Here is a 22,892-nt window from a genome sequence, read left to right as displayed (position 1 = left end):
CCAGACCTACTTTGGTTAAACAGCCATAACTTTGAGCTCCGAACTCCGAATGATGAACCGTTTGAAGATTTAGAAAGCTAATTCAGAGCTCTAAATATTTCATGTTTTAGTGGAGATCCAATTCTCAAGGATGGTTGGTCGAAAATGAAGATCAAGGCAGAATTTCATTGCTGCCAGGCAGTTCTGCGCACCTCTGGTAACAAGGCCATAACTCTCTGCTCCGAGCTCCAAATGACAAACCGTTTGAAGATTTAGAAAGCTAATTCAGAGCTATAAATCTTTCATGTTATGAGGGAAGTCCAGTTCTCGAGTTTGGAAGGTCAAAATGGCAAGCAAAGTCCAGGTTCTACTGCTGCCAGAATTCAGCATTGGCACCTTTTGTTGCTCAAGATTCCACAAGGCCTTATTCTTGTTCCATTTTGGCCAATGAACCTGAAAATGCATAAAAACATAGAAATGAAGATAATCTACATAAATTAACATACAACGGACTTTACTAATGCAATTTAGGGCGCTTGAATATATAATATTCGGCGCTTATCACACCCCCAAACTTACATTTTGCTAGTCCCTTAGCAAAACTACAATGAATACTTCAATGAAAAGACAACCATGGGCATGCTAGTACAAAAATATCATCCATGGTAAAATGAGATAGATACATAGCTCAAATACAACTTGAAACAGACAAAAACTGGAGATGGGGTCATTGGGAAAACTACCTTGCATATATGAAGCATTGATACAAAAATTGGCTAAATACATTTCCACATACATGCATCAACATCAAAGTCTATATAAATAACTCAATTATCATCTCTTGAATGGAAATCAACTCTAGCTTCAGTGAAAGTGAATTGGATTCTCAACATGCGGCTTTTACTTTCTTTTCCAATTCCAAAGCACAAGTTTTCAAATCATTGAATTCCCTTTTAAATGAGGAACCTAAGGCATGATTTTATTTACAAGACAACTTTTGTTGCTTGTTGACAATTTATTGCAACTCATAAGCGAAACATAGAATGGTTGTGCAATACTGAAGTCCCTTAAGCTTTCTAACCAACCTATGTAGCAAGCGTTAGGCCAACAACTCCCAAACCAGATGGCTTTAGGGTGTTAAGTGTAGAGACACTCCATAGGGCTTAATAGCTCAAGTTGGAAAGGCTACGAACTCCAACGAACCATGTTTATTACCAGTTTATTTTTTTTGAATGACCGTGCAATGTTTAAGTCCTTTAAGCTTTCTAACCAACCCTTGTAGCAAGCGTTAGGCCAACAACTCCCAAACCAGATGGCTTTAGGGTGTTAAGCGTAGAGACACTCCTAGGGCTTAATAGCTCGAGTTGGAAAGGCTACGAACGTCAACTGGTCATTATTTTCTTTCCTTTTCAGTGTTTTTTTTTTTTTTTTTAGATTCATGCCAAAAGTATTCATCCATTAGGTTCATCAAATCAGATTAACTAGGGCAAGGTCAAGGTCAATCAAGTTGCATGCCTCACAGTTAAGTTTCCAATGTGCATCTGTGCATTGTGAAGCTTAAAAGAGTGTCAAATCCAGCGAGAATTTAATTGAGACATTTATACAGACTAATTTGAATCTACATGATCATTTCAACTCAAATTTTCTTTATTTTCAAAAATATCAGCTGCTTCTATACACACAGTTTTAAACATATGCTTTCATCTCCAACAGGTTTCAAATTCCATTATCATTGCTTAGCAAAAATGTAAAACCAAAAATACATAAATGCACCCCCAAACTTGAATGTCACATTGTCCTCAATGTGAGAAGACAAGTAAATCAAAATAAGCGCAAAGAGGGTAAAAGAACAATAATACCAAGTGGAGTGACGACGACGTAGATGTTCAGCCATGTGAGTGCGCAACGGCGTCCCCCAAACTTGGACATGAAGACCTATCAAAACAGAACTAATGTACACAGGTGAAAGCATAGGTCTCTTAAGAAAAATCAAAACAGAAAGAAAAATACTAACCTGAATGTGATTGCAAGGTAAAAATCCATACAAAATACAAATTGGCACACATGAGTCATAAGTGTAAAATGGAAAACAAAATAATGCCAAAAGCCGTGCATTTAGAGAGATAAAGTTGGCTTAGGCAATTCGTCAAACACGTGGTGTGCAAGACAAAAAGGAAGAGGGCCAAAGGTTGATTAGAGATGAGAAAATCCAAAAATTTGGCCCTGCAAATGCAATACACAACTCCCAAACAATCACAAATCCTTCACACAAGCAATCCCATCCTCCATGGATCAAAAATTAAAAGAAAAAGAGGGTAGACACTTACCCAACAATGGAGAACACAAGGCCCATTATTTGTGGTTAATGGAAGATGTGGATGAGAGATTGATAGATGGGTGGGTAAGCATGCATGGGGAGTGGAAGGAAATGGATAAGCATGTATGGAGAGGTGCATGCATGCATGCATGGTGGGAAATGTGGGGTGGAAGTGGTGGTGCATGCATGAATGCATTGAAGTTGGTTTGGTGTGGAAAAGATTGGGGCAAGATGCCGAGAGATGGGCATGCTTGATGGGGTGAGAATTTCGAGCACTCGAAATGGGTTCTTCGAGTGCTCGAAGGAGATGCAGTGAGACAGGGAGAGGGAGTGAGTGAGGAAGAGGGTTTGTGGAAGGATGAGAGTGGAGGGTGGTGTGAGGGAAGATGGGTTTGTATGGTGGATGAGAGAGAATTAGTTTGGTGGTGCAGAGAGGAGATGATGTTGGATTTTACATGCATGCATGGTGTTGTGCATGCATGGGGGTATGCCGAGAGGATGAGGGTTGTTGATGGGTTCGGGTGAGGTGGAAGAGAAGTTGGTTCACACTTCGAGCACTCGAAATGGGACTTCGAGTGCTCGAAGTCTTGGCAGTGAGTTCGGGTGTGAGCTTCAAATAAGCTCGAGCACTCAAGAGGGAAGTGAGAGGGCTCGGGTGAGGGTTTCAAGCAAGCTCGGCAGATAGAGCAAGGAAACTTGAGCACTCGAATGGGGCTTGGGAGTGCTTGAAATTTGCAGCCAAGGTGAAGTTTTCAGCCAACTTGAATGCAGGGAGCTTGCATGGATGGATGGTTTGTTGTAGAGGGGTTGAGATGCTAGGGTGAGGTTTGGTGTGTCATGAGAGGTGGTGGTGTGTGAAGTGGGGGTTGGTTGGTTGTTGGGGGCATGCATGGGCATGCATGGTGGAGGAAGTGGGTTGGAGAGAGAGAAAGAGTGCTGTGTGTGCGAGTTGAGGAAGTTTGGTGAGGTTGGGGTTGGGGTGAGATAGTGTGCATGAGGGTGGGAGATGGGAGTGGTGAGGTTGCCGAGATGGTTGATGGGGTTGTGAGAGGTGAAGAGGAGGTGAAGTTGGTGAGATGAGAGAGAGGAGTTGTATGATGAGTGTTGGGATGGTTGGGGAGAGAGAGAGAGAATGCTGTGTGTGCGAGGTTATGGGGTTAGGGAGGGTTGGTTGGTTTTGTCGAGGGGTGGCATGCATGATGTGTGGGGTTACTTGGGTTGAAAGAAATGAGAAAGAAAGTTAGGTTGATGAGAGGGTGGTTTTGGTTGTGGGAGCTTTGGTTGGAGATGAGAGGAATGGCAATTTTCAAGCACTCCACAGGGGATCTAGAGTGCTCGACAATTAGGCAGTGAGCAGGCTAAGGAAATGGTGAAGCTTCGAACACTTGAAGCTTGGCCTATGAGTGCTCGATTCTGAGGCAGTAGCTGCAGAAGTTGGGCTGAAAATTTAGAGCACTCCAAATAGAATTTAGAGTGCTCTAAAATTGGGCAGTGAGTGCATGCAAGATTGGTTCACATTTAGAGCACTCTAAAATGGAGCTAGATTGCTCGAAATGAAGGCAGTGACTTCGGCAAGTTGGTGTGGTAATTTGGAGCAATCCAAATGGAAGCTAGAGTGCTCCAAAAATGGGCAGTGAGCTTGGGATTGATGGTGAAGACATTTGGAGCAATCCAAATGGAATTTAGAGTGCTCCAAAATGGGTAGTAGCTCATAGAATTTTGGTTAGATCATTCGAGCACTAGAATCTTGGCCCAGTGAGCATTTTGAATGGATGCAATTGCTGAAACAAATGTGTCAAACTTTGCAACATCTTGCTAATGCATGAATATAATTGGAATTTTTTTTCAAAATGTAACACATTTCCAATGTATGGATGAATTTTGAACTTTGCAAATTCATTCCATTCCAATGCATGGATGTAAAAATTTTTAAACTTGGCATGCCATTCCCATGCATGGAAAGATTTTTAAAGCTTTGCATGGCAGTTGGAAAAATATTTGAAAACTTTGCATGCCATTCCATGCATCGAAAATTTTTCATGTCATTCCCATGCATCGAAAAATCATTGCAAGCAGCAGCTTCAATTCAAGCCATGCATGGAAAATTTTAAAACTTTGCACATTATTCCAATCTAATGCATGGATGGATTTTTGAAGCTTTGCATGCATGGAAAGAAATTGAAATTTTGCATGGGACAATGCATGGGGAATTTTGAAAATTTTTCAAACATTGCAAATGCATGGAAAAATTTTAAACAGTGCAAGAATTTCAATGCATGGATGATTTTGCGAAAATTTTCAAGAATGTATTACAAATGAGACATTATGCACATGAGTAGCATTCCCAAGATCCGATGAAATTGCTAGGAAGCGATGGAAATTTCCGGGAATGAAAATTAGAGTTGAGAAGGTCTAAGAAAAATCAAATTTTTGGCTTTTCTAAACCGTTTCCCAGAAAATTTTGCAAGGCACGAGCAATTTCAAAAAGAAGGAAGCTTGGAAATTGAAAGAATTGCTTCCCTTGCTTTGCTAAATTTAATGTCGATAGCTAGACGAAGTTAGAGCAGGCACTAATCCTCAAAAATCTCGATAGCTAGACACACCGAGATGAGGTTAGTCCTCCTTACCCTATACCATGTCTCTCTAGAGATTCAAGCTTCCCTAAGTAAGAAAGTTCGTTTGGAAGCGGAAGAAAAAGAGCTTGAAGACAAAAGTTGGAAAGAGGTAATGGAAAGACCTCAATCCACTCTTCATCCTCAATGAAGAACTTTGGACTATGGGGCTGATTTAGATTATAGGAAGATGGATTAGGTGAAGGTGCACCAAGCAACGACTTATGAAGGGTCATATTGAGCACGGGAATGCTCAATAAGTTATCCTTTAGACTTTCAACATCCTCCTCACACTTATCCGGCGGTTCGGGCTCAATAGCTTGAGATAACTCAGGAGAAGGAATGAGATGAGATGCAAGCTCCCAAGAAAGAGATACATTTGATGTTGACCAAGGAAGAGAATGAATAGGTGGATGAATATTAAGCAAAGAATTCACCTCTGAAATGGAATTGTCAACATTAAAATCCTCACAATTGAAATGAGCCAAACAAGCTTTTAGAGGATCCTCCATTGAAGGAGGTGCATCAAGCAAAGGATTATTTAGGGGTTGTTCTGGAGTTTTAAAGGATGCAATCTCATCATCTTTTTCCTCATTTTTAACCACAAATTCTTCCATTTTATGAGTGGCAACAATTTGATCTTCAACCACTATTTCATCATTTTCATATTTGATGACCACTTGATCATTCTCATGATGAAAGTTACTAGGAGTAATCTCATCATTCATAGAATTTTCTTTTGGATTGGCCATAAATTCAAATGAAAATGTTTCCTCCTCTTTATGATTTTTAGCATTAATCCTTTGTTGAATTTGAGATATTTGGTCATCTATCATTGCACTAACTTGGGACTGGTGATATGGTACCACTTGATTGATAGACTCTACTGTGGATTGCATGCTAGCAAGGGAAGCCAATAGTTGATTGTTGGAGTCCATCATTTGCGTGTGCATAGACTCCATCATTTGTTTGTTAGCAACAATTAGCTCATCCAATGAAGATGGTGGAAAAGGAGAAGAGGGCGGGAAAGAATGATCATTGGGTTGAAAAGGTTGCATATGAGATTGTGGGGTTGAATTTCTTATGTCATGCCACAAGAAGTTTTGTTGGTCTCCCCAACCCGAGTTATAACCATTGAAGTATGGATTACTACCCGGTTCAAAGAAATTTTCATTTGGTTGCTCTAGATAAAAATCCGAGAATTGTCTCGTTGGAAGACAATCTCTTGTATGATGTGAATTACTAGAGCAAAAAGCACAAAACGCATGTGGTGTGTAGAATTGAGTTGGGAGATAATTATCCTCCATCTAGGAGTAATTCAACAACACACAATGCAATCAACACAACAATTCTTTATCATCAACTCCACATACAATGATCCCTTTCTCCTCAATTATCAACAAGATAGGAAATAAATGGCCACGACAAGGACCGATGCTTGAACACAAAATTTAAACAGGATAAGAGCCTCAACAAGGGCTTCACAACTAAACTAAAACTAAATTTAACACATGCACAATATTCACAACTCGAAACTAGAAGTCACGAGACTTACCTGGGGTCCTCTAGACTTACAATTTGCTAGCATTCCCACGACGAGCTTCGAGTCCCTAGAATCTTACAACACTTAAAACACAAAGATGGTCAAAACACACAAGGAATATTCACAAGACACAATATTAACAATCAAACTAAAATTAACCCTAGACTTTGGTTGCTAAACCGTATGCAAGTCCCCGGCAACGGCGCCAAAAATTGATCGGTTGATCAACTAAACATCAACCTTCGCAATAGCACGAATCATTGTAAAATAGGGCTATTGGTCGGGTAAGTCGAACCACTGGGACTGCGCTAGTCTATGGCAACCTAAGTGTCTAGAATTGTTCTTAGAATGATAAGGGGTTTATAGAGGGTTTTGGTTGTTTGTCACTTAAACTTAGAACTTAGAATGCATAAAATAGAACTTGCAAGAATTTAAAAGAGATAAAATGTCGGTAAAAGAGACTAGGGAAGTAACTTCACCACCTACAATATAAACATGCTAGAATATGATTCATTCGGGGAAAAACAACATAAATATGTGGCTATGATAAGTAGTTACTCATGGTTACTACATTACCTTCAAAGGATTCATGGAATCAATAGGCAAGAACAATTTATCAAAGATTTTACATGCTCAATTACCTAAACTAAAGTGTAATTTAAGACATGTTCACTAAGCTAGAAATTGTCAAACCATCAATCACATGATAAGAGCACATAAAGCTAAGAATTAAGAATAAGCCATCAAGGGAAGAACCTAAGCTATGGCCTATCAAATCTCTCAACAACATGCCATTAAAACCATTCCAAAAATCTCATCTTCATTGTCACCATGAAAATGTAAACCATACAACCATGAAAACATACATTCTAAGACAAGAAAGTAGGTCCAACATGATCATTAAATCAAAATCAATTCATTACATCAAGTAAGAGTTCTAGATTATGGAATCACCACAAAAATACATTATTTTTCCCAAACTAGAATCAAAAGTAAAGCATGCTTACAATGAGGGGTTCCATTACCTCCTTAGAGGAGGAGTTAGTTACACATGGGAGCCTTAGAATGAAGAAGAACCATGGATCCTCCTTCCATTTTCGAGCTCCCCTTTCTTGCTCCAAGAACTCTCCTTCCTTTGCTCTCTTCTCTCTCCTCTAATCTTGTAGAATGAAGCTCTCTTCATTGTGTGGCTCTTATCCCTCTTATCAACCACCCAAAATGCCACCAACCAACATCTCCAACCACTTCATTAAAGAGGAAAGCAAAATGAAGAAACCAAGGTGCAAGTGGGCTGAAATGAGCCATTTCCGAAGGGCATTCTGCCCAAAATTCGAGCACTCTAAGCAAGGCCTCGAGCACTCGAATTTAGTGTAAAAATGCCCATGCTTCACTTGCTCCGCCCAGACCTACTTTGGTTAAACAGCCATAACTTTGAGCTCCGAACTCCGAATGATGAACCGTTTGAAGATTTAGAAAGCTAATTCAGACTTCTAAATATTTCATGTTTTAGTGGAGATCCAATTCTCAAGGATGGTTGGTCGAAAATGAAGATCAAGGCAGAATTTCATTGCTGCCAGGCAGTTCTGCGCACCTCTGGTAACAAGGCCATAACTCTCTGCTCCGAGCTCCGAATGACAAACCGTTTGAAGATTTAGAAAGCTAATTCAGAGCTATAAATCTTTCATGTTATGAGAGAAGTCCAGTTCTCGAGTTTGGAAGGTCAAAATGGCAAGCAAAGTCCAGGCTCTATTGCTGCCAGAATTCAGCATTGGCACCTTTTGTTGCTCAAGATTCCACAAGGCCTTATTCTTGTTCCATTTTGGCCAATGAACCTGAAAATGCATAAAAACATAGAAATGAAGATAATCTACATAAATTAACATACAACGGACTTTACTAATGTAATTTAGGGCGCTTGAATATATAATATTCGGCGCTTATCAGGGGAAAACTCATACCTCCCGCACTAGAGCCAAACTCTAGCCATATCAGTTGTAACAGTGTCCCAAGATAATCCAAAATCACAATCAAATTCAAAACTCAAACACTATAATTAAGGAAAATAAACCACCTTTCATGCACAAGTATTTTGAAACCACACAAACCATATCTTAGGGTTCCAAGTCTAAAATGGCATACCAAATGACAAGTCCTCATCATGATATTTTGTACAATACAATATGACCAACTTATCAATTTAAATCATGCCTCAACAATAAGCTATATATACTAGATTACAACATTATTGTATTAAGCTTCTAAAATAATCACAATTGTTATCAACAAGATTATAGAATTATCACCACCATAAATATAACAATTCAAGACAATAGGAATTGTATATAACATTAATAATTCTACAAGAATTCTATATCACTACACATATGAAAATACTAGAATTTAGCATACTACTAAATTATATAATCCTTCTACACATGGTTTATACATATTATACATGCTTAAATCAATAAACCCTAAGTCAAGAAGTGAGGGTTTTCTATAATATTCAAATTTATCATATTAAAAGCATGTACACAATATATATTAAACCCCAAGGATTATAAAACACTTAAAATATAAACATACTACCACCCCTACCTCAAAAGAGAATTGAATCTCTATAATCCAAGCGACCAAGCTTAAAATGGAAAACAAAACAAGGGTTTTGAAGAGGAAAGCAAGAGGAAACTTTTGCTTCCCAAGGTTTTTGGTCTAAGGTGAGTATAAGGAAGCCAAAAATGAACTCAAAACTATTAACCAAGCTTTTCTCCAATGGTGGCTAGGTTACGGTTCTTAGAAAACAAGTGAAAATGAAAGGGATAAAGTGAAAATGGTGAGTGGAGGATCTAGTATTCCTCCACTCACTATGTGTTCTTACACTACCTCACACACACACATAATGCAAGACTTAATTGTGATCCTACACTTGTCACAAATCCAAGGCTCCTTCCTAGGCTTAATCCTATGCCTACATTTGTCAACCATCTAAGTCAACAAGTGCTCCAATCCTAGGCCAATAAGTGGGTGAATCTCCACCCTCCAAATGTCAAGAGATTATACATCCAAGTCACTCCACCCCATTGCCAACAAGTGGCACCATGAGAATGTGACACCTGTCACATTTTCTAAAAATTGCAAAAAGGTCCTTTTTGAAAATATCTTCCAAAATAAATTGCAAAATGGTCCCCAAGATGAAAAATAATTACTTTATGTAATTACATAAAAACCCCAAAAATAAAGAATAATTACAATAAAGTATACATCCATGCCCTTTATGAAAAAGTAAGCAACTAGAATGTATTTTCTATAAAAGTAAAAATACAAATGTCTTGGAAATCAAATATCATGAATGCATGCAAAACCAAAATCAAATCCGAGCACAAAAAGTGAGGTTATGCAAGGAAAAATAATAAACGAGAAAAAGACAAAATAGGAAAAAAGACGAAAAAAGAAAATCACAGAAAAAGGAAAAAGTAGGAAAAAGACAGGGTTATTACACAATTGGTTCTATTTCATTTAAATACAAGCCTCTTTGAGTAAGTAACAAGTCAGAAAATAGGCATTTGATTGGTGCAATCTCGCAGTTACAAAAGTTGGTGGAGTTCAGGCGCGCTCGGGAATTAAACAGCTCACTACCAGCAGTAGTTTTGATCGATCGAAGCTCACTTCAATCGATCGAAGATGACGTAGTAAAGATATTTTGACAATTGGCGACCTTATCCACTGAGCTGACACCGCCTTCATTTCGATCGATTGGGAACTCCTTCGATCGATCGAAGACTGTCCAGTACAGTTTTCTGACTTTTTCCGAATTTTCTTCTTGACTCCAAAAAGGAGCTAATAGGCTCTTTTTAGCCTTTTTGAACCTTATTAACCTGAAATAGACAAAAATACAAATTAGAGCTAAAACGGGAAAATAAGATAGATAAATGGACTAAAATACCCTAACTTAGATGCTAAAATGCATCACATTTGAGCACTTATCATCGATCTTGGGCAAATGATACTTATTATGAATAGTAACCTTGTTCAACTCCCTGTAATCTATACACAGGTGAAGTAAACAATCCTTCTTCTTCACGAACAAAACTGGCGCTCCCCAGGGTGAAGTATTCATGCGAATAAAGCCCTGGCCAAGTAATTGCTGAATTTAATCCTTCAACTCTCACATCTCTATTGGTGCCATCCTGTATGGTGCCTTAATAATAGGTGTAATGCCTTGAGGTAAGTCAATCACGAAGTCTATTTCTTGACTTAATCGCAACCCTGGAATCTCTTGAAATATGTCCAGAAATTCCTGTAAAATTGGTATACTATCTAGTACTATAATAATCTCCTCCTCAGACTCCTCCTCAATATCTCACGATTTAGTGGCAACCCTGGAATCTTTTGAAATATGTCTAAAAATTCATATAAAATTGGTATATTATCCAGTGCTATAGTAATCTCCTCCTCAAACTCCTCCTCAATATACAATAAATAAGTGCTAGACCCCCCGTTAGAACGCAGCATAGCAATGATATACATATCCTGACCAGGTATGGCGAACACAATAGACTTGTCATAACAATTAACCTGGGCATGGTAGTGAGATAACCAATCCATCCCAAGTATCACATCATAAGAATGCATGTCCAGGACCAATAGATTAGCTAGAAATCTAAGTCTACCAATATCTAGTGTCACAGGCCCATCACTCTCATACAATAAAGGAGTAGCACCTATAAGTGTAGCAATACTATGGGGTCAATCACATAATTGCGTAGTCATCCCAGATAATGCAACAAATGAACTAAACACGAATGAATGTGTAGCACCCATATCAAACAAAACACAACCATATCTACCGTATATAAGAAACATACCCTCAATAGCTTGAGGAGTCTGAACATCTTGCGGCATGTGATTATACACCCTACCATAATGTAACTGTTGCGGTGCCTGTCCTTGTGGTAGTAGTGGCGCCGATAAAGCTGAGAATGTCTGTCCCTGAATTCGCAGCATCTGTGGAGCAGGTAAAGAAAATGGCGGTCAATGCCCTACTACACATTCTATCCCTGCATAGCCTTGGGACACCTCCTAGCTGTGTGCCCAAGCTCTCCACAACCATAGCAATGACCTTTAAAAATGCCAAACTGCTTCTTCTGCTACTTACCCTAAGGCTGACCCTGCACTATTTGTGGTGCCCCAACCTGCTATCTCTGTGTAAAAGCTCCATCTCTCTAAGCATCTGAATTGCCCTTGAGCTTCTTCCAGGATTACTGTCCCAAAAATTCTCCCCTGTCATTATATCTAAGACCATTGCCATTGCCCTTCTCAGTGGTCTGATTAGCATATTCTCTGTCACCCTGTTTCTCACCCTTGAGCTGCTTGTACTCTCTCCTCGACTAGCAATACTATAGTGATGTGTTAACTACTTGAGAGTAAGTAGTGTAGGCTGGACTACTGATGATGACTTGCTTAATGGGCCAGATCAACCCATTAACAATGTAAGTGCACTTCTTCTCTTCGGTATCCACCTCCTCTGGAGCCAAAAAAGATAAAATGGTAAATTGCTGCTCATACTTTGCCACAGTTTTGTACCCCTGCTGTAAATCAAGGAACTCTCTCTTCTTTGCTTCCCTGACTGCATAAGAGAAATACTTCTCGTCAAAGCGAGCCTAAAACTAATCATATGTCAAGGAAGTCCTCTCATTTGTAGTGATAACAGACTCCCAACACTGAAGAGCATCTCCCACAAGCTTGAACGTAACAAGCATTTATTTCTAGACATCTATTCCCTCAACCATGCAAAGATGACGTTTTGTGTTCATCTTCCACTGATACGTTGTCTTCACATCAGTGGAGCCTGAAAACTCTGGTGAACTCCCCTTTGTGAAAGTACTCTTGACCTTATCCTAAGTGTTAGGCTGCACCACTGATAAAGGTACAGGTGTTAGGTGGCTGATTCTAAAGTGCAGCTGCTACCCTTGCAACTACTACCTAGGTAATAATATCAGCCAACTAAGGAGGATACTCTGGATCCCTGCCCTAGTTATGGTCCTGATCCTGAGGCTCCTGATGCTCTAGATCTTCCTCTTGAAACAAAGGCAATTGTTGCTCTTCTGTAACCTGCTAACGTCATAGGAGATTCTGCTGCCTACATGTCGTTCTCCTTTGTTGCCTTGTTCTCCAGACTTACTCCCTTTCTCGTCTTCTTCCAGTGTTAACCATTCTGTTAACATAGAAAGATAGATGTCAATATGCATTCAACGGACTATAAAGGAATACAATGAACCTAAAACTTAGACTCTAATTAAAAGAGTACACAACGCAGAATTCTTACAATGAAAAACCCTAGAGACACTTGAACCTGGAGTGCCCTGATATCAACTGTGATACCCCCTAATTTTAAAGCCATGGGTTGATTAAGTCCACGCCCAAAATCAGGGGATATCAAATAATTAATTATAAATAAGCACAGAATACAAAAAGATAAATAATAAAGAAATCATCGCTGAAGAAAAAATTATTTAATAAATGAATAAATAATAAATCCTTTGAATGAATCCACTAATTTCCAAAGATAAATAATCCTTTAAAGAATAATCCATAAATTACCAAATATAATTAATTCTTTAGAAACATAACTCAGGAATCCTCAATGTGGACCCCTAATAAAAATCCCATAACTGAAATAAATATAACTGTCTAATGCTGAAATAAATAATCATGAAGTAGAGTCATACGTCGATGACACCGAAAGAGTGATGAAAATAAGTCTCTGATCTGCACGAGCAACCTCTAATCCTATTATTGACGAGGACCTGAAAGATATAATAAAGGTGGGTCAAAACCCATAAACAAGTCCTTTCTACAACAACCAAATAGAGGCCTGATGAACAATACACCCCTATAAAATAATATATAAATATATATAGCCACATCCTAACAATGGCACAACCCCATATAAAACACCGTAATCATATCCTGACAATGACACAGACATAATTTGAAATATTGTAACCATATCCTGACAATGGCCCAACAAATAATATAGCCACATCTCGACAATGGCACAAATAATAATATAGCCATATCCTGACAGTGGCATAATATATAGCATAGCCATATCATAACAATGGCCTCAAATATAATAAAGATCAATTACATATTAGATCCTACAACACAACCATGAATATGATTTAAATCATATTATCTGATATTGCAATTAATGTAGCAATTTAACTTTATTAAATCACATAAATAACTTTTAATTTAATAAAGTCTTTTACATCAATCATGACAATCCTAAATCCAGTTATACAACAATCTAATATCGTATAATTCCAACAATTATAATGATTAAAATCATATACCATGCTAAACATTTAAGTTCCAATATTTGAACAATTTAAAGTATTCAATTTACAACTTAACAATTGAATAATATCCGAATTAATATGCATACGTAAAGTTTATGCCTTTAAATTCACATACAACAGTTACCGGGTCCCTATTGAGTGTTTGGGGCCTTAATAAATCAAATCGGTCATTTAAGGTGTTTTGAACCACACCAGGACGCCCAGCGCTCGAGCCCTGTCAAATAGCGCTCGAGCCATGTCTCAACAACGCTCAAGCGCAGTTCTCCCAAAATCAGCTCTCGAGCGTTGTAAACAATGCTCGAGCCCTGTGACGGGATAACAGCTCGAGATGACGATTTTTAGGCCAAAAATTCATTGTTTAAGGGTCCTAAGCATATTTCTAAGTCCCTTAAACATTTATTGACTAAGCATAAGCAATTATATCACATAGAAATCAAGTTTAACATAAATCCAATCTTAAATTCAACATGAACATACAAACATACATATATATATAAACATGTATTCATAGAACCTTGCTCTAGCCCAATCTAAACATGAATTCAGATTTAACAATTCTTTAATAAAATCCTAGTGCCATACTAAAGACATATAGAACATCAGATCTAAGGGAGAAGTGTAGAACGGAGAACTTGCCTTGAACTTTTGAACCGAAAGTTAAACTCCTTCTTCCTTATTCTTCTTCTCTAACGCCGGCAGCCTTTAGGTTACCGCCGTTCACTCCGCTGATCCGATCTACCCACGAATGGATCTTCTTTCCTCTTCTTCTTCTTTTAACTTTCTCTCTCTCTCTTTCTCACGCCCCTCTCTCTCTCACCTCTCTTTGTTTTTTTCCTTCTTTCCCTTTCTAGATCTATAATATATGTATATATATATATATATATATATATATATATATATATATTATGCTTTATTATAATAATTATTTATTATTATAATTAGTTTTATTTTAGGTTTTGTTAGACGTTTGTTAGGACTAGGGTTATATGTAGTGTATATATATTATATTATATTATATATATATATATATATATATATATATATATATTCGCAACATTATATACATATATATAGTAATCCCCATGGATCAATATCCAACCCATTTAGGATCCCTTCCAAATAGTCCAAGACCTATCTAGTTAGTCCAAGGACTACAACCCAAATCCATAACCTTTTAAAATAAAATAAACAAACTATTTAACTAAACAATTAAGCATTTAAAGGCCATTTAATTAAATAAACACATCACACATGAAATCAATTAAAAGATGCACATATATAATTAGCCAAACCAATTAATTTAAATTAAAAAAAATAATAAAAATAAATAAATAAAACAACTAAAAACAAATAATCAAATAATCACATAATTAAATATAAAAGCAATTAATCAAATAGCAACATAATTAAATAAAAATGCAATTGAAACACTTAATTAAATCTCTAGAAATTAGGGGTATTACAAAGGGTGCATAGGATAGGGGGAGTGCTTGTGAGCACTGTGTTGAACTAGTATGTGTGTAAAGGCTGTGAAAGCTAGTGTTTTAACTTGTACAATGGTGTATGTAGAGTGTGAGACAGCTGAGTGTATAACTACTTGCATACAATTAGTGGAGCTTATATTGGCTGAGGCCAAGAACTAAGGTTTTCCCGTTTGAGAGGGTTTTCCGTGTATACCTTTTGTTCATTGTATTTGCTTGTCAACATTGATCTTGCTATGAAGAACAATGATTTAAAATTGACCAATTCACACCCCTCTTGGTCCAACAGATTTTATTTTACAAAATTAATTCTTCTGTTCTTTTGCACATCTATATATACACAAACATATATATATATATACACACAAGCATAGTTATACACACATATATACACACACACACATATATACACACAAGCATAGTTATACACACATAATAGGAGTACTACGTATACATAATTTTAGATATCGCTGGTACCAACAAATTTTAGAGAGAGAAAACTAAAGAAAGAAACACGGGTCCTCGGTCCTCTAAACTGTCTCTTGATAAACGCTGAATATTGCATATTCAAGTCCTTAAATATACGTATGTTAAGACCTTAAGTAATACTTCTATCTAGTATTAGACTAATTTATGTTTATTTTGTGTTTGTAGGTACTTTCCCAAAGAAATGGTTAAAACTGTGATCTTTTGATGAAATAATTGATATCGAAGCTTACAAAGTTGATGCCGATCATCTGAAGCAAGCTTAGAGTCAAAATGGTGATTTTGGAGAAGTCTAAGTCCCAGAGTTCGAGCAGTGATGAAAATTCTGGACCTACTTCAGTATTTTGGGCATAACTTTTCACTCAAAACTCCAAATTGGGTAAACTTAATGGCTATGAAAATAAGACTCAAATTTCGATGTTTTTGTCTCTAATAGAAATTTTGGGATTCGTACTCTAAATATGTCAAAATTGTGTTACAACTTCAGAACAAGTTGTTGGCATAAATAGCTCGAGTCGAAGTTCCAAATAGCTCGAGCCGGATACCCAAGGCTTGAGCACCATAAAGAAGGGCTCGAGTACTGTTAAAGAAAGATTCCAAAAATTTTCTAAGTGTTGATGAGAAAGACGTTTCGGAAAATATTTGAAGAAATTTGGCTAAGTTTCGAAAAATAGAAGTTGGGCTCGAGCACCCTTCCAAATAGCTCAAGCCGAAATACCAAATAGCTCGAGCCGAAGCTTCTCAGCTCGAGCCGTACTGTTAAGTCAAAATTTAAAGCTGTGGGATTTATTCTAATTTTGTCATAATTCATCCCAGATGGGCCCAAATAACCTAAGAAGACCTAAAGCCCATCCAAGCCTTATTAGAAGTCAATTCTTCTATAAAAGGAGACACAAAGCTATAAAAGAATTCTCTCGATTCTCTCTCATTTTTCCTCGTTTTGGTGGCGGCTTTTAGGGTTTTTAAGAAGAAGATCCAAAGGAGTTTTTGGTGGTCCATAGAGATGGCTTCTATAACATCAACGAAGATATTATTCTTCTCCATAAGTAGCTAAACTCCATCTTTGGGCATTGATGTAACCCGAATCTGAGTATTATGGTTTGATTGTTCCAACTTTGGGAATTTAATTATTTATGTATCTTGATTGCATGATTATGAGCAATTGACTTAGATCATTTGGTGTTTTAATTAAATAATGGTTTTTAAATGATTAATACATTATCTTAGATTTAATTGTTCTTAAATTGTTCTTAACTTATTCTTAATGTATAACATAGCGGCATAAGGGCTTCTTGGACAATAAGTATAGAGGTCATGTAATGGTGTTCAAACGTTTTTCATGAATGAATATTTTCATAGTCTATACCTAGGAAAAACGAGTTATACTACTGCATTAGTTAGAAGTAGGTAAGTAGATAATTTGTGTCAACCGAAGATAGGTTATTATTAATTAAAATTCATGAAACATCTTTTTTTAAATCTGAATTAAATGAATGTTATTGAATTTAATTCATATGATACATAAAATATTGAAATCCTAAGGTTGTGACAATTGACCATAGTATGAGGTTCGTGGTGAAGTCAATCCCTAAGTATTTCTTCTCTTGATCTCAATCCTTTTATTTTGTTTATTTTTTGTTTATGTTATTTAATTGCATCACAACAAAACAAATCAAATTTTCTTTCTAAATTAAAATAGCAATTAATTGAAGACTCAATTAACCACCACAGTTTTTGAGGTTCGACACCCTCAATATAGCCCTATCCTGCAAGGATTTGTTCTATTGCAAGTAGTATTTATTATTGATAAAATAAAACACACATCATCTCTACAGGCAATGTCTCTTTCTGCCTCTTCTGTCTCACCTTGCCGGTGCCTTCCACATCAGTGGTAATAGGGCAATGTGCAGAGATGGTGGAGGCCCTCTATGCTTTCCACGCAGGTCATTGGGTATCTATTCCCAGGCTTATATTTATACAGATATAGAGGTTCTAGGATGAGATAGGAGACATTACACACCCACCTGCACACCCTTTACTTTTTCCTCGCCTGATTACACGCTTGATGGAGATATCAGGAATACAGGTACCTCAGAATGAGGCATCTATGCCAGTATTCCTGATTTTTCGCTCCCAACAGTGGAGCAACATCTGGGGCCATATACCTAAGGTGAGGTGCAGGAAGTGGGGTTTGGACGACGAGATCAGTGAAGAGCGACGGAGGGTCGCCGCGAAGGCTCGGGGAGAGGAGTACGTGATTGATAGACCTCCTTTTCCACCTGTCGAAGCATAAATTCTAGCCGACCATGCAGAAGAGGCGGCTGTTGATGATAAAGATCCTTATGCTGATATAGGTGAGGATGAAGAGGATGATGGTGATGGCTTAGAGGAGGACATGGATGCCTCTGATGGCCAGGCACAAAGGAGAGAGCCAACCCCTGCAGTATAGTCTGAGAGTTCTTCTCAGGCTGTTATTCTTGAGCTACGTGCTAAGGTGGCATAACTGCAGGCTAGTTAGGCAGAGCTGAGGACGAAGTTGTGCGACTCCAGAGCTAAGACGGCTGAGGCATACCTTACCTATTTGTAGGCTTTAGAGATTATTTAGCACTTGTTAGCTACACAGCAGTCTATGATGAGCGCTGAAAAGTGCGCATTTAAACCCCTTAAGCTCGAGTATTCTAGGACCTTTATCTATCTTATTTTCCTATTTTAGAATAATTTCATGTTATTGCCCTTTTCAGGTACTTATCCCCAAAATAAGCTAATTCAGCCAAATTAGAGCATAGAAGAAGCAATCTCAAGCTGAATGGAAGAATGGAGTAAAGTGGTGGAAATCTGTAAACTTTGATTGATCAGGAATATTTTTGATCGATCTCACATTGATCGATCTAGCCATTTCAAGATGGATCCAAGCCTTTGTCCTTATTTAAAAGATTTCACCATCTTCGATCGATCCAACTTTTCTCAGATCGATCAAAATTTCTTGATCTTATCCCCACCTACCACTTTTGTCTTTATCCCAAAATATCCTAAAAATATCTCAGATTTGTCTTTATTCTAAAAGGCGCCGCCAAGGATGGATCGATCTCGCCAATATTAGATCGATCTCACCAAAGTTCAATCGATCTTATCTGAACTCGATCGATCGAACCTCCTCAAGTCTGAATTAAAACAGAGTCCAGCTTATTAAAAGATGGCTCATGATGCAATCATTGAAGGGACCTTAGTGCACGAGTCCAGACTATTGGGTGTGACACTTAAGCCTCTGATATAAGGATTTGGAACCATTTTAAGAAAATTATCATCAACATTCATTGATCTTCATATCATATATCATCTATCTTAGAGAGGAGGTTAGAGCTTGGAGAGACATACACTATTCATGGGAGTTCTTCTATTCTTCTAGGGTTTCAACCAAGGATAAGAGCATTTCTACCATAGAGATAACCTTTGAGGGTTGGATGACTACATCAATGAGTGGCTAAACATCTTCTTGGGGCTAGAGTTAGCCCTAAGCATGCCTTCTAGACCTTAATGCTTTGTATTTTGAGGGGATTTGTGTTGTAATGTTGTCTTGACACTTGATTTATATATGAATCTTATTTATACAATGATTTGTATGGTTTAATACTTCCTATTGATCATTTCATTATATCCATATGTCTATGTATGCTAGAATAGATGTTCATGTGTTTATCTCTTGGTTTTGTAATGTTGATGGATGTCTATGTGTATTGATGCTATGAATCTAGAAATTATCAAGGCATAGTGCTTAATAGAATACTCTTGTGGTTTATTTGATGGTTCATACTCATTTCTTGATGGATTATACCTCTCCCTTAGCTTAATTAGTTTAATTTTCATGTTCCTAGCTTAGTTATGGTGTAGTTGCCTTAGTTTCTTAGATGGGAGGATAATCCATGCTTGTTGTTTGATGTTCTATACTTATAACAGCAAGTAGTATTATTCTCTAACTTATTAGTGTGTTGATTGTGAACTTAAAGGAAGGATTAATGGCTTAGTTTGATATATTGTGCTATTCACTACGTTGTCTAGACAATGTATGCTTAATGAGTCAATCCATGCTTGTTGATTCAATCAATCACACCTCTTTGTATTGCAACACATGTTTCCCCTTCATTTATTACACATTGAATGTCTAGAATGGTGATGTTTAGTGATGACCTCTAGATCCCAAGACATCTCTCTCTTGTTCTCTACCTTTTTATTTACTTTAGTTGCTTAGTATTGCATTCATTTATATTGTAGTTTAATCAACCAAACAAACAACATTTTGATCACTCAACGTACTAACCCAATATATTGTTTCCATTGCAAATACGCCCACAATCCCTTGGGACGATCCCTACTCACCCTAATTTTATTTAGTAGTTAGAGTTAGTAGTGGCATTTTATAAATTTAAAACTTGGCCACACTATTTTGCACAAATTTGGAGTGTCGACGACGGACCCACCAAGTTTTTGGCGTCGTTGCCAGGGATCAAATTGGCAACGCCGTATTTATTTGGAAACAAATAGGAATTATTACTCTTTTGATCATGTCTTTACTTTACTTTACCTTATTTTTGTTACTTATTGTGTTTGTTCTTATTTGGCTAGGTGAATTGAGCAAGGAAGTTGAGCAAAGCAAGGAGCTAAGCTAAGCACAAAAAGGGGCTAAAATCTAAAATTTGCAAAGCATAACAAAGCTTGGAAATCTAAAGTTAAATTGAAGTGCTTAAGGACCCTTTGTGAGATCTTTCTAATTTAATCTCTAGTTAAATCGTCGACCCACGTGGTGGCAAGTTTTTAAATTCTTAGATAAATCGTGAGCCCGCGTGGAGGCAGTTTACCTTTTCTTTACATATTGTTCAAGCATGGGAGTATGGGACCAATGTATGTGGAGAATGTTTGTTGATTGATTTATTGTGGGGGCGAAGTGATTGTTATTTACTTGTTATTTGTTTTGCTAGTGCATGTATGGTCGTAGGTCATTAAATCCTATTCTTGTCCCTCCTAATTTGCATCTTGAATCGGTTGTTCATAATCCAAGGGGAAGAGGTAGTTCTCCTCACTCCATTTCATTAATGGAGGAGCAACATTACGACCATGTGGAGGACCTTGGTCACATAGACCAACAAGGCATCCTCTACCCTAATGTGCATCATGACAACATCCAAGTACCATTAGGCATGCCTAGACCATTCATCCCACCACAACAACAAGGCCAAATTCCATTGGGAATGCCTCAGCCAATTTTTGCTCCACAACCTCCCATGGTTCAAGTTAATCAAGGTGCTTATGTAGCACCACCAATTATGAATCCTCGTCTTGCTTTAAGAGACCATTATGTGCCTAATGAATACAATGCACCGACATGCATTCAATTGCCCCCATTTAGAGCACATCACTATGAGATTAAACCGCAAACCATTCAAATGCTTCCCAACTATCATGGACTTCCAAGTGAAGAACCTTACAAGCATTTGGATGAGTTTCTGAAAGTGTGTTCCGCCATGAAATACATGAACATGCCAGAAGAAGTGTTAAGACTCAAAATTTTTCTGTTTACCCTTAAGGACAAAGCAAAATATTGGTTCAACAATCTTAGGCCTTTTCCGATAACTTCTTGGGCGGAAATACAACAAGAATTCTTGAAGAAGTACTATCCGGTATCAAAGACCAATACTATGAGAACTTCCATTCATGAATTTTCTCAAGGGGATGGGGAAATGTTTCATGAGGCATGGGAAATGTTTAATGATTTGCTTAGGAAGTGCCCACATTATGACATACCTAAGTGGCAACTAGTTTAATATTTCTTTGAAAGTTTACCGGATAATCACAAGGATATAGTTGATGCATCTATGGGTGGTTCTTATCTTGACAAACATGAAAATGACGTTTGACAATTGTATGAAAGCATGAGTGAGAATTCAATGCATAGATCTTTATCTTCTAAAAATGGTAGAAATCTAGGTGGAAGGAAGAATGTTGGCTTATATCAAGTTGACAATTCCAATGACATAGCCGCCGAAATGAAATCTTTATCTCAAAGGTTTGATCAATTTTTAATCAACCAAACTTCGGCGAATCAAATGTCTTCCTCCCCTAACCATTCTCATCATAACTCTAATGAATTATGCATGACTTGTTCTAGTGTTTTACATTCTACTTCCAATTGTCCCCATGGACATGTGCCAAGTGAAAACTATGAACGAGTCAATGCTACATTTGTTAACCAAGGGAATAATCCCTATGGCACTTATTACAATTCGAGTTGGAGGAACCATCCAAACTTCTCTTGGAAAAGCCAAGGGGATGGTTCAAACCCTCCTTAAGGTGGTTTTCAAGGAAAGTATGTTCCACCTCCAATGCAAGGCCAAGGTTCCCAAGGTTTTAGATCATCATTTCAATCGCATGGTAATCAATTTTCAAATTCTTATTTTCCTAATCAATCATCTTATTCTCAAGGAAATTCTAGGAGTCCCGCTTTTGAGGAAAGTGTTGACCACTCTAGGCTTTAGAGGCGAACACTTAATTGCTTCATTCTCATTCTCAATCTATTGCTAAACTAGAAACCCAAGTTGGGCAAATAGCTAGTACTTTGAATGTTAGGGAGAAAGGGAAGATGCCTTGGAATGCACCACCAAAGCAACAATGTGTTGTGGAGACTCATTCCTCATCGGAAGGTCACACAATTGAATATGTCAATGCGGTGACAACCTTGAGAAGTGGGAAGGTTATTGATAATTAACTAGGTATTTTCAATGAAGAGAGTGAACCGGTGCAACCAAAAGTTGACACCCGTCCCATTCCATATTTTATTCCTCCTTCATTGCATGTGCATGATTATCTTGATGAGAAAGTGATGAAAAGTAATTTGACAAATGATGTAAAAGATTCTTGTGTTTGAAAAGCTTTGAAAAATGATTTGAAAAATTCTTGTGATAATATGACAAAGTCTTATGTTGAAAATGTTTTAAAGAAAGATTTTTAGAAAGTTTTTTAGCCAAAGGCTCCATTCCTGGATGCCTTAAAAGGGTCCATTTCTCTTAAAAAACAAAAGACAAAGACCAATGAAATTATTGATGTGTTTAGGCAAGTGAA

The sequence above is a fragment of the Cornus florida genome, unplaced genomic scaffold (genome assembly GCF_030987335.1).
Source record: "Cornus florida cultivar Cherokee Brave unplaced genomic scaffold, ASM3098733v1 CherokeeBrave_3.0.0_Hap2_Chr01, whole genome shotgun sequence".
NCBI classification, from domain to species: Eukaryota; Viridiplantae; Streptophyta; class Magnoliopsida; order Cornales; family Cornaceae; genus Cornus; species Cornus florida.
Note: the sequence above shows the minus strand (reverse complement) of the source record.